The sequence below is a fragment of the Heteronotia binoei genome, chromosome 15 (assembly GCF_032191835.1).
Source record: "Heteronotia binoei isolate CCM8104 ecotype False Entrance Well chromosome 15, APGP_CSIRO_Hbin_v1, whole genome shotgun sequence".
In the NCBI taxonomy this organism is placed as follows: domain Eukaryota; kingdom Metazoa; phylum Chordata; class Lepidosauria; order Squamata; family Gekkonidae; genus Heteronotia; species Heteronotia binoei.
In genome coordinates this window covers 40,772,205-40,785,116 of record NC_083237.1, presented here as the reverse complement: position 1 = coordinate 40,785,116, position 12,912 = coordinate 40,772,205, and positions in this window count along the sequence as shown.

Genomic DNA, 12,912 nt, shown 5'->3' with positions numbered 1-12,912 from the left:
TAGTCAGGGATGACCCTACTTAGCTTCTAAGATCTAATGAGATTAGGATAGCATGAACTATTCTGCCTGGGGTAGGAGAAAGATTAGAAAGGACAATTACATTTATATTTCCCCCTATTAATAAAAGGGCATCTCTTAACCATTTTTAGACTAACAATAATTCTGTTCTTCCACGTATTTGGGCAGGTATAAGTAAGTTCTGTAAAGCAAATCCTTCATATTGATAGTAAAATACACCACTTAAAAACCCCATGACACACAAAAAAAGTCATTATTTTCTATTATGGAAATGTAAACCATTTTGAGAATAGAACTGAACTCAATCAAGTGCAGGGGGACTTCCGGGATTGGAAAATGGCAAGCTGAGCTGCTTTTCTTAATGGGGGCAGGCTGGCACTTCTGTTCGGGGTAGTAAAAGGCAAACTAATGCCTTCTGCCTACTTTTCTCAACTAGAGAATTGTCCAAGATATGCACAGATACTGTGAGGAGACTTACCTTGGCAGAAAGGGAGTCCCAGAGGGGGCTCCTTTGAGGCTTTGAGGGATCTCCGGAGAGAAGTTTCATATTCATCATTTACAGAGGTTTCCAGAGTCATTTATTTGACTTCAGCTCGACAGGATCCGAGTCTTCTTTTACAACTTTAAACATCTAATCTACAAAAGACTGGTGTCGATTTGGATAAACTACAAAAAAAAAAGGTATTGATTGCTATCTTTTCACTCCGGGTCTAACTAAAGCTTAACAAAACAAAATTAAAAGGTGGGAGCTGGATATAATGGAAGCTTGAAAGGAGAAGAAAAGGGGCTAAATTTGAACTTTGTAAACCTAAAAGACAGTGCTAAAAGGAGAAAGGAATTTATTGTTTAGTCTATCTGCGGTTGAAGAAGTAGCCCCATCGTCATAGATCTGTAGCACTCACAGTCAACACAGGAAGTACGTCAGACATTGTGAGATTTCGCTACCAGTGAAACGGGACTTGGTGGCAGGAAAAGCAGGAAGTACCAGAGGAAGAAGAAGGAAGTAAGAGAAGTGATTATAATACCAGAGAGAAACATCGGCAGCCATTGTTGGGAGGACAAAATTTTAACAACGTTTTTAAAGTGACTGGGACATTAAAAATTGGTGGAGTTAATTGAGTTGGTAATTTTAAAATAAGGACTATTGGACAGTGGTGAAGAAGATTTGAATTGGATAAAAGGAAAAGAAGGAAAAATTTTTAAAGTGAAGCAAAAGTCGCAACTGCCATTTTGGGGAAAATAAAAACTTTAAACATTAATATCTGAGCCTGGGAGGCTCAGAGGGTGGCAAAATTGGGTTCATTGGAAAGGGTAAGCTTCACTTTATTAAACCTGATGGTCCAAATTTAATTTGGTGAGATAAAAATTTTTGATCTTTTTTACATGTCAGACCCAAAGCAAATTCGTACTAGATCTGCTTCAATGGAGAAAATGCAAGCCCAATTAGGTGCAATGGAAGCCAGGATAATGAAGGGGGTGAAAGAAATGATAACTGCCTCTAAAAAAGAAATAAGAAAGGATATTGAGGACTAAAAAAAAAAGAATTTAAAAAAGAGATAGAGAATCTCAGAAACGAGACTGTAGTAATAACAAAAAAAGTACAAGAGATGGAAGAGAGAGTGAAAACACATGATTCCACCTTGTTAAAATTACAAGAAAGGTGAAAATGCATGACTGCAAGTTGATGAAGATACAGATTCATCTGAGAGGTGTACCAGAAGATGTAGAATCTGATTTGAAAGAATATATAATAAAAATAATTGCAGAATTTTTGGAGGAAGAACCTGAAGGGAACAGAAATATGTATGATTATATGTACAGAGCGAATTCAATTTATGCAAAAAAGAACAATCTGCCAAGAGATGTTGCACTAAGATTTATGACAATAGAAATGGTGGGAAAAATCATGAACAAAAATTTTGAAAAGACATTGATATTGGGAGGTAGCAGAATAAGAATTATGAAAGAGTTGCCAGGACAAGTGTTAACTGACAGGAATGCATATAAAAGACTGAAAGAAAAATTGCGTGACAATGGAATGAGATACAGATGAATAATACCTGAAGGTTTGAGCTTTGAACTTCAAGGGAAAAGGATTACAATTACAAACACACAGGAACTCCGTAGATTTTATGGAGAAAATAAAGAATTTGCACCATGATGGATTACAAATTGATATCTTGGAATGTAAATAGACTAAACTCGTCACAAAAAAGAAGGGCAACATTTCATTGGATAAAAAAACTAAATTGTAATATAGTTTGTTTACAAGAAGTGCATATTAGACAAAAGAATTATAATTTTTTATGGAATAAGCAATTGGGACTAGAATTTTATACATTGGCTAAACAGAAGAAGAGAGAAGTAATTTTTTATATTTAAAAAGAATTAGACTCGAAATTGGTTTTTAAAGATAATGATGGAAGATATATAGCAGTGGAAGTTTTATTGAATGCTTAAAAACTTTATTGTTGGGACTTATGCTCCAAATGGTGCAAAAAACATTTTCTTTAAAAATATTATGCAACATCTTGATGAAGTAACTTATGAGCAAATTTTGTTGATGGGGGATTTTAATGGAACAATTCAGAACACACTAGATAGATCTGAGAAGAAAAAAATTGATAAAGAATGGAAATTGCCAAAATCATTTTTTTGAACTGGTTAAACAAGAGAATTTGGAGGATATATGGAGGAAGTTCAATATTGAAGTACAGGACTATACCTTTTTTTTTTCAGCCAGACATAATTTTTTTTTCTAGAATTGACATGTTGTGGGGTACCAAAGGAGCTGACCACAACCCAATAATGTGGATTACAAAATTGTCTAAAAAGTCGAGAAGATGGAGAATAAATGAAGATTTACTATAGAATAAAGAAATAGTGACATCTCTAGAAAGTGAAACTAAAGCTTTCTTCCAAATAAATGATAAAGAAGATATAGAATTTCAGATGGTGTGGGATGCTTATAAAGCAGTAATGAGAGAAATATTAATAACACTGAATAATAAAGATAAGAGAGCAAAGGATAAACAGATCTTGGACATTCAAAATGAAATTAAGAAAAAAGAAGGTGAATTAAGAAAAAGGCCAGGGAAAAAAGAAAATTATAATTACAATATTGCAAACACAAATGAGACATTTGTGAAGAAATGGAATGGAATTTGAAAAAATTACAACAGAAATCTTTTGAGGAAGCAAATAAACCTGGAAAGTACTTGGCTTGGCAACTGAAGAAAAAAAGAGAAAGTAAAATTATTAACAAAATTGTGGTTGATGGAAAAGAGAAGGTGGATCAAGATGGAATAAAGAGAGAATTTTTAAGTATTATGCTAATTTATTTAAGGGTGTTAAAGTAAAGAAAGAAAGGATCAAAATGTATTTGCAAAAAATCAAAATAGCACCCTTAACTAAATATATGGAAAAATTTTGAATGATCCAATTGAAAAAATAGAAATTAAAGCAACGATTAATGTAATGAAAGTTGGAAAGGCACCTGGACCAGATGGATATATGGCAATTTTTAAAAAAATGCTTAAAAAGAACTAGTACCGAACCTTCAAAAATTGATAAATGCGATAAGATCAGATGGGAAAATACCTAATACATGGAAAGAAGCTGTAATTTCGCTGATTCCAAAGGAAGACAGAGATGTCATGAATGTAAAGAATTATAGACCAATTTCATTAATAATAATAATAATAACAACAACAACAACAACAATAATAAATTTATTCTTATATCCCGCCCTCCCCCGCCAAAGGCGGGCTCAGGGCGGTTCACAGGCATGGAATTCCATGATTCAATAAAACAATACAGTATAAACAGCAATTTTAAATATAATCAATTACATAATAAATTAGTTAAAATAGATAAAATAGGTGCTAAATTACTATGAGTCATAATATCCACAAGATGGCTGGGTGGCTACACATCAGTTTAGCCAGGTTCTGTTTCAAAGGCAAGCTGGAAAAGAAATGTTTTTGCAAGCCCTGCGGAATTGATTCAGGTCCCGCAGGGCTCGTACCATCTCTGGAAGATGATTCCACCATCGAGGGGCCATTGCTGAGAAGGCTTGCTCCCTGGTTGTCTTCAATCTAGCCTCTCTTGGCCCCAGGGATTGTTAAAAGATTTTGAGAGCTGGATCTCAGTGCTCTCTGGGGAACATATGGGGAGAGGCGGTCCCTTAGGTAGGCAGGTCTCGGCCATATAGGCTTTAAAGGTGATGACCAGCACTTTATAGCGAACACGGTACACAACCGGCAGCCAATGCAGATCCCGCAGCCCAGGCCACACATGTTCCCACCGTGGTAGTCCCAATAGCAGCCTGGCCGCCGCGTTCTGGACTACCTGAAGTTTCCGTGTTCGGTATAAGGGCAGCCCCATGTAGAGGGCATTGCAGTAGTCTAGTCTCGAGGTGACCGTTGCGTGGATCACAGTTGCTAGGTCACTGCGCTCCAAGAAGGGAGCCAACTGCCTCGCCCTCTTGAGATGAAAGAAGGCAGATCTAGCAGTGGCAGCTATCTGGGCCTCCATTGATAAGGAGGATTCCAGTAGCACTCCCAGGCTCTTGACTTTGCGCACTGGTATCAGTGACGCACCGTCAAAAGCCGGTAGGGTAATCTCCCCTCCCAGTCCGCCGCGGCCCACGCAAAGGACCTCAGTCTTCGCTGGATTCAACCTCAGCCCGCTCAGCCTGAGCCAGTCAGCCACGGCTTGCAACGCCCGGTCCAGGTTTATAAGGACATCGCCAGCCCGGCCGTCCATCAGTAGATAGAGCTGGGTGTCATCTGCATACTGATGACAACCCAGCCCATACCTCCGTGCAATCTGGGCAAGGGGGCGCATGAAGATGTTAAACAACATAGGGGAGAGGACTGCCCCCTGAGGTACCCCACAGTGAAGTGGTGTCTCTGAGACAGCTCCCCCCCCAATTGCCACCCTTTGTCCCTGACCTTCAAGAAAGGAGGAGAGCCACTGTAAGGCTAGCCCCCGAATTCCTGCGTCGGCGAGGCGGCGGGTCAGCAGCCGATGGTCGACCATATTGAACGCAGCCGATAGGTCTAGCAGCAGCAATACTGCCGAGCCGCCTCGATCCAGTTGTCGTCGGAGGTCATCCATGAGGGCGACCAAGACTGTCTCCGTCCCATGGCCCGGGCAAAAGCCGAACTGGCATGGGTTAAGGTGGAAGCATTCTCCAAAAAATCCTGTAACTGCAATGCCACAGCCCTCTCAATTATTTTGCCCAAAAAGGGCAAATTTAAGACCGGTCGATAGTGTGCCAATTCGGTCGGGTCTGATGAAGCTTTTTTCAGGAGAGGGTGGACCAATGCCTCTTTCAGGAGTGTTGAAAAGCACCCTCTGAAAGGGATCAATTTATAATATCCCGTATAGGATATCTTAATTCCTCCTGGCAGGCCTTAATTAGCCAGGAGGGGCATGGGTCCAGATCACAAGTTGTGGATCGTGCAGTGCCAAGAATTCTGTCAACCTCCTCCAAGCTGAGCGGGTCGAAGCAATCCAGGGTTAAATCAGAAGACACGCATTGGGCCTCGAGTTCACTTACTGCATCTAAATTGGCAGGGCAGTCGTGGCGGAGCGATTGGACCTTATCAGCAAAAATTTCGCAAAAGCCTCGCAGCCAATCTCCAATTCCTTAGCTTTTGAGTTGCCCTGTGGCAATGTAGTAAGGTTCCGAATTATTCTAAATAATTGGGCCGGGGCGCGAATTTGCAGATGCAATCTTAGCCGCAAAGTATGTTTTCTTTGCGGTCTTGATTGCCATCTCATAGGACTTCATAAACTTCCTATAAGATGTTCTAGTCGCTTCGTCACGAGTACGCTGCCATTGCCTCTCTAGCCGTCTAAGGCCTTGTTTTCAGCTGGCATAATTCCGGGGTATACCACGGAGCCAGCTTAGTCCGAGGTCGCAGAGGGCGCCGAGGTGCGATCTCCTCGATGGCCCTAGAGAGCTGCTATTCCAGGTCTCAATCAGGCCATCGAGGGAGTCGCCAGAGGGCCAGGGGTCCCGAAGAGCCATCTGGAACCGTTCCGGGTCCATTTGGCTCCACGGGCGAGCCATAATCGGCTCCTCGCCTAAACAGGTTTGGGGAGGCATATCTACATGGCCTTGAGGGCGAAGTGATCCGACCATGGCACCGCCTCTGCGGTTATATCGCTCACTGTAACCCCAGCCACAAAGATCAGGTCTAACATGTGTCCGGCCTGGTGAGTGGGGGGTTACAACAAATTGAGAGAGTCCCAGTGTCGCCATGGAAGACACTAGGTCCATCGCCTGACTGGAGGACGGGTCATCAGCATGGACGTTGAAGTCACCCAGGATTATCAGTCTTGGGTGCTCCAGAGCCCAGCCTGTCGCCGCCTCAAGCAGGGACGGGTAAGGCGTTGGCTGGTGCGTTAGGTGTACGGTACACCAGCCAGATCGCCAACCCCTCTCTAGCCTCCCACGCCAGACCGGCACATTCAATACCCTCAATCTTTGGGGCCGGGAGCGCCCTGAAGGAGTAAGCCTCCTGTGCAAATAATGCCACTCCTCCCCCCCCGCCGGCTAGTCCGCGATTGGTGGAAGACTGAGTAACCTGGGGGAGCTGTTTGCAAGAGGGCCACTGTATCACCCTCCCGGATCCAGGTCTCAGTCACGCAAGCCAGGTCCATATTCTGTTCGAGCATAAACTCTCGAAGAATTGAGGTTTTGTTATTGATGGACCTGGTGTTGCATAACACCAATGACGGAGGCGGGTTACACCTGGCCCTACTACCTGTCACCCTCGGGATGGGACGCAGATTGGAGGGGGGCCGAGCACTGACATGTCTCTGTCCTCCTCCTTATAACATCTGTTCCCCACCGCCATACCTCCCCCTCCCCAGGAGCACTGGAATCCCTGAGCTGGCCATTTCTCGATGGCAGCTGCTGCTGTGTTGACCACTATCAGGCTGTTATCTAAAGTTGTTAAATAATGATTAAAAAATTATTAAATAATGATTATAAGATATACACAAGAATCCTGGCAGAATTTTATAAAGGAAGATCAAGAAGAAGAAGAAGAAGATATTGGATTATATCCCGCCCTCCACTCCGAAGAGTCTCAGAGTGGGCTCACAATCTCCTTTACCTTCCTCCCCCACAACAGACACCCTGTGAGGTGGGTGGGGCTGGAGAGGGGCACTCACAGCAGCTGCCCTTTCAAGGACAACTTCTGCCAGATCTATGGCTGATCCAAGGTTATTCCAGCAGGTGCAAGTGGAGGAGTGGGGAATCAAACCCAGTTCTCCCAGATAAGAGTCCGCACACTTAACCACTACACAAAACTGGCTCTCTCAAAGGGCGGGTTTTCTTCCCAAAAGGCAAATAAGAGACAATATTAGAACTGTTGTAAATATTGTAGAATATTATGAGAGACATCCAGAGAAGGAAGTTTCATTATTTTTTGTGGATGCAGAGAAAGCTTTTGATAATCTGAACTGGGACTTTATGTTTGCAGTAATGGAAAAAATAAAGTTGGGGGAAAACTTTATAAGAATGATAAAGGCAATATATACTGAACAACGTGCAAAGTTATGTATAAATGCAGATCTCACAGATGAAATGAAAATTAGCAAAGGTACAAGACAAGGTTGTCCGCTTTCGCCATTGTTGTTTACAATGACTCTTGAAATCTTACTGATGAAAATACAAGAGGATGAAGAAATAGAAAGAATGAGAATTAAAGGTTTTACCTATAAATATAGAGCATTTGCAGATGATATAATGTTTATAAATGAAAATCTTATACAAGTAACACCTTTGTTGTTAGCTAAAGTACAAAATTTTGGAGAATTGGCGGGACTTTATGTTAATAAAGAAAAATCAAAACTTTTATGTAAGAATATGCAAGGTAAATAAACAAAAAGAACTGCAGAACCTAACGGGATGTGAGGTTACCTCTAAAGTAAAATATTTGGGTGTGGAAATAACAATGAAGAACAGTGATCTGTTTAAAAATAATTATGAAAAGTTATGGCGTAAAATGGATAAAGATATGATAAAGTAGAATAAGCTTTATTTTTCATTGCTTGGGAGAACAGCTGCAATTAAGATGAACATTTTCCCGAGAATAATGTATTTATTCCAAACAATCCGATTGAGAAAGACTGTCAGACAATGGAACTTCAAATCAACCAGACTCCATTCGATACAAAGTTAAGGCTTTAATTGAGAGTTCATAGTTTCTGAGCGTGGAAAGATTGGAACTGATACAGTCTTGCCATGAGGAGTTACTTTAAGGAATTGCACATCAAAGGTTTCTAAACAAAACTACATTCCCATGCATTCTATGCCTGAAGTGATACATTTCACACAGTTACTTTCTCTTATCTCCGAGTGGTCCTTGATCTCACAGGAATGGCCAAACCGCCCTTCCCCGGAGGCATTTTATCTTCAAAGGAAAGTTGCTTTTGTTAGTTTCAGGGACAGGAATTCACACCAATGTTAGTAACAACTATGCTTCTACTTTGATATGCAAGGTCCCTTCCCATGGTTAGTAACAGAGGCTAGAAAATGGAGTCAGTTAAGCTAAGCATTTAATTTCAGTTAACTAAGCGAAATATTTCTCAGAGTAATTTTCCAGTGTCTGACATACTGCCCCCCCCCTAAGCTCTTGCTCGGGGTTTGTCTGGGTGCAGCAGGTAAAATCTTTTGAGGAGGAGGAGGGCCCGAAGGTCTGATGACTTGACCCACTCATCACAGCTTGGAGGGAAATATGTCCAACGTACTAAGTAGTGCAATACCCCCCTTTTTATTTTTGAGTCCAGCACCTCCTGCACCTCATGGTGACTCTGACCCTTCACTTGAATAGGTGTGGGCTCTTGAGGGCAGGGGTGCCATGATGTAATTCCAGGATCTCTGCGAAGAAGGCTGCAATGGAAAACAGGGTGAATTTTACTAAACATTTTAGGCAGTTCCAATTCTACAGTCACTTTATTTATCACCCGTTTTATCTTGAATGGACCCAGAAATTTGTATGCCAACTTTTGGCAAGTCTGTAGCAGCGGCAGGTTTTTGGTGGATAGAAACACACACTCCCCCACTTTGAAGTCACACTCTGGGGAGTGTTTTTTTGTCAAAATAGGTTTTATAGTCTTTCTTGGCCACTTCTAAATTCTCCTGGATGACTGCCCAGCTCTTTTTAATGTCCTCCCACCATTGTTGGCAAGAGGTAGGTGGCACTGTTCCCTCAGGACTGGGTAGCAATGGGAACGGTTTCCCTTCATAGCCATTCACTATCTGAAACGGCGATGCTTTGGTGGAACTGTGCAAGCTGTTATTGTATCCATATTCTGCAAACGGGAGCAACTCCACCCAATTTGGTTGCTGGTAATTTACGTAGCATCTTAGATATTGCTCAAGAAGGCCGTTCACACTCTCTGTCTGTCCGTCCATCTGTGGGTGGTAGGCGGAACTTCGCCCCTGCTGTATGCCCGCCACCTTGCAAAACACCCGCCAGAGGTTGACAACGAACTACAGCCCGCGCTCACTAATGACCTTGTCTGGAAATGAATGTAGTCTAACAATGTGCTGAAAGAACAAATAAGCCAGTTTCTTGGAGGTGGGGAGTTGTTTGCAAGGAATAAAATACGCCTGCTTTGAAAAAGTGTCCACCACCACCAAAATCACCGTTTTCCCTTGTGAAGCCAGAAGCTCCACTATAAAGTCCATTGATACCACTGACCATGGTCTTGTGGCTATGGGGGTGGGTTGGAGAAGCCCCGGCTGTTTCCCCCTCCCCTCCGTTTTGCCTCCGTACAAATGGGACATGATCCTACAAATTCGGAAATGTCTTTCTTCATTTGTGGCCACCAAAACTGGCGATTCACTAGGTGTAACGTTTTTACATAGCCGAAGTGGCCAGCCAGCTTGCTACAGTGACAGTGCTGCAGTACTTCCTGGCGGAGGGCTTTGGGCACATACAGCTTCCCCTCATAGTACCAGAAGCCTCCCTCTCTTTTTACAATTCGGTCTCCCTTCCCCTTCCTTTTCAGTTTTCTCAATTAGTCTATTGCCCTCCCAAGGTTCCTCTCATCCTGTTTTCTTCCCAGAACGAGTGGTCACCCCCCCCCCCCCAGCGACGGCTGAAGGAGAAATGATGGAGTCTATGACTTCTTCTCTCTGACTCTCATGTTGGGGCAGCCGTGATAGGGCATCGGCCAAGAAATTTTTTGAGCCGGGGATGTGCCGGAAGGTGAAATCGAAGAATCCAGCCCACCGAATTTGTTTGGTGGTCAGTTTCCGTCAGCCCGTGAGTGCCTCTAGATTTTTATGGTCAGTCCAGATCTCGAATGGCACTCTCGCCCCCTCTAGCCAGGACCGCCAGGTCTTTAAGGCGAACGTGACTGCAAACACCTCTTTGTCCCAGACTGACCAGTTGCGCTGCTCTTGTGAGAATTTTCAAGAGATATAAGCACACAGTTTCAACCTCCCCTCGTTGTCCCTCTGCATCAATATGGCTCCAACGGCTTCATCGGAGGCGTCGCACTGGACCACGAAGGGCTTTAGTTCATTCGGGTGGGCGAGCACCGGCTCACTAGTGAACAGTCTTTTTAGTTCATCAAAGGCTGCCTGGAATTTGGGTGACCACGGCAGCCGGGCACCAGGTTTTTTAGCTTCCGGCCCCTTCCCCTTAGTCTTAAGTAAGTCCATCAGGGGCAGCATCACTTGTGCGAACCCATGAATGAACCCCCTGTAAAAATTTGTGAATCCGAGGAAGGATTGAAGCTGTCTATGTGTTCTCGGGGGTTCCCAGTCTAACACCGCTTGTATTTTAGCTGGGTCCATCGCCAAACCCCTCCCGGACACTCTGAACCCCAGGAAATCAAGTTCTGTCTGCTGGAATTCACATTTAGACAGCTTCACATACAGTTTGTGCTGATACAGGGTGGAGAGTACTTTCCTGACTAGCTGCACATGGGATGGTAGATCTTTCAAATAGATAATGATGTCATCCAGGTACACCACCACTCCCTTGTTCAGGTATTCCCTGAGCACTTCATTTATAAAGTTCATAAAGACCCTGGGTGCCCCTTGTAGTCCAAATGGCATCACCAAGTACTCGAACTGTCCCATGGGTGTGTTAAACGCCATCTTCCACTCATCCCCCTCCTTGTAGGGTGGCCAGACCGTCCCGGTTGCCCGGGACTTTCCTGGGTCTGGCCCCCATTTCCCGCCTCCCGCCCTGGCTATACCGGGACCATTAAAACGTCCCGGTTTAGCCAGCTGGCCGCTGCGGGCGGGGAAGGCGGTGAGTGAGGGAGCCAGCGTCCCTGCGCGTGCGCACAGCGGGGTGGCGGGCTCTGCGCATGCGTAGGGCCCGCCACACCATCGTGCGCACGTGCAGGCTCCCTCACTCGCCGCCAGCAGCGCCGCCAGCAGCACTGCACCAGCCGCCGCTGCGCGCTTCCCGCCCGCCTGCCTGCCTGCCGGAAGGGAGGCCATCCACGCCCTTTAGAGGTAAGCCTTCCTTCCTTCCACCACCCCAATCCCCGCCCTCTCCTGCTCCCCGCCCGCGTCCCGCATCCCGCTCACCTCCTTGGAGGCTTCGGCCGGCCGGCCGAGGCCTCCAAGGCCCGCCACCCCCAATCCCCGCCCTCTCCTGGTCCCCGCCCGCCGCCCGCCTCCCGCTCACCTCCTTGGAGGCTTTGGCCGGCCGGTCGAGGCCTCCAAGGCCCGCCACCCCCAATCCCCGCCCTCTCCTGGTCCCCGCCCGCCGCCCGCATCCCGCTCACCTCCTTGGAGGCTTCGGCCGGCCGGTCGAGGCCTCCAAGGCCTGCCACCCCCAATCCCCGCCCTCTCCTGGTCCCCGCCCGCCGCCCGCGTCCCGCTCACCTCCTTGGAGGCTTCGGCCGGCCGGTCGAGGCCTCCAAGGCCCGCCACCCCCAATCCCCGCCCTCTCCTGGTCCCCGCCCGCCGCCCGCGTCCCGCTCACCTCCTTGGAGGCTTCGGCCGGCCGAGGCCTCCAAGGCCCGCCACCCCCAATCCCCGCCCTCTCCTGCTCCCCACCCGCCGCCCTCGTCCCGCTCACCTCCTTGGAGGCTTCGGCCGGCCGGCCGAGGCCTCCAAGGCCCGCCACCCCCAATCCCCGCCCTCTCCTGGTCCCCGCCCGCCGCCTGCGTCCCGCTCACCTCCTTGGAGGCTTCGGCCGGCCGGTCGAGGCCTCCAAGGCCTGCCACCCCCAATCCCCGCCCTCTCCTGGTCGCCACCCGCGTCCCGCTCACCTCCTTGGAGGCTTCGGCCAGCCGGTTGAGGCCTCCAAGGCCCGCCACCCCCAATCCCCGCCCTCTCCTGCTCCCCGCCCGCCCCCCGTCACCTGCTTGGCGGCTGGGCCCTCCGGCCCAGGCGCCGAGCAATCCCCGGGCTTGCCTGGCTGCGCCGCTGCCCTCCAGCGGCCAGCGCCGGCCTCGCCGCCGCCGCCGCCGGACTCGTCGCCGCCCTGGAAGAAGGTAAGGGGGCCGAAAGCGGGGGGGGGCGGCCTTCCTTTCTTCCCTCCCTCCTCCCTTCCTTCCCTTCCTTCCTTCCTTCCTTCCTTCCTTCCTTCCTTCCTTCCTTCCTTCCTTCCTTCCTTCCTTCCTTCCTTCCTTCCTTCCCTCCTTCCTTCCTTCCTTTCTTTCTTCCTTCCTTCCTTCCTTCCTTCCTCCCTTCCCTTCCCTTCCTTCCTTATCTTCTTATGTGGCACAGAGTGTTGGACTGGATGGGCCACTGGCCTGATCCAACAGGGCTTCTCTTCTGTTCTTATGTGACACAGAGTGCTGGACTGGAGGGGCCACTGGCCTGATCCAACAGGGCTTCTCTTCTGTTCTTATGTGACACAGAGTGCTGGACTGGATGGGCCATTGGCCTGATCC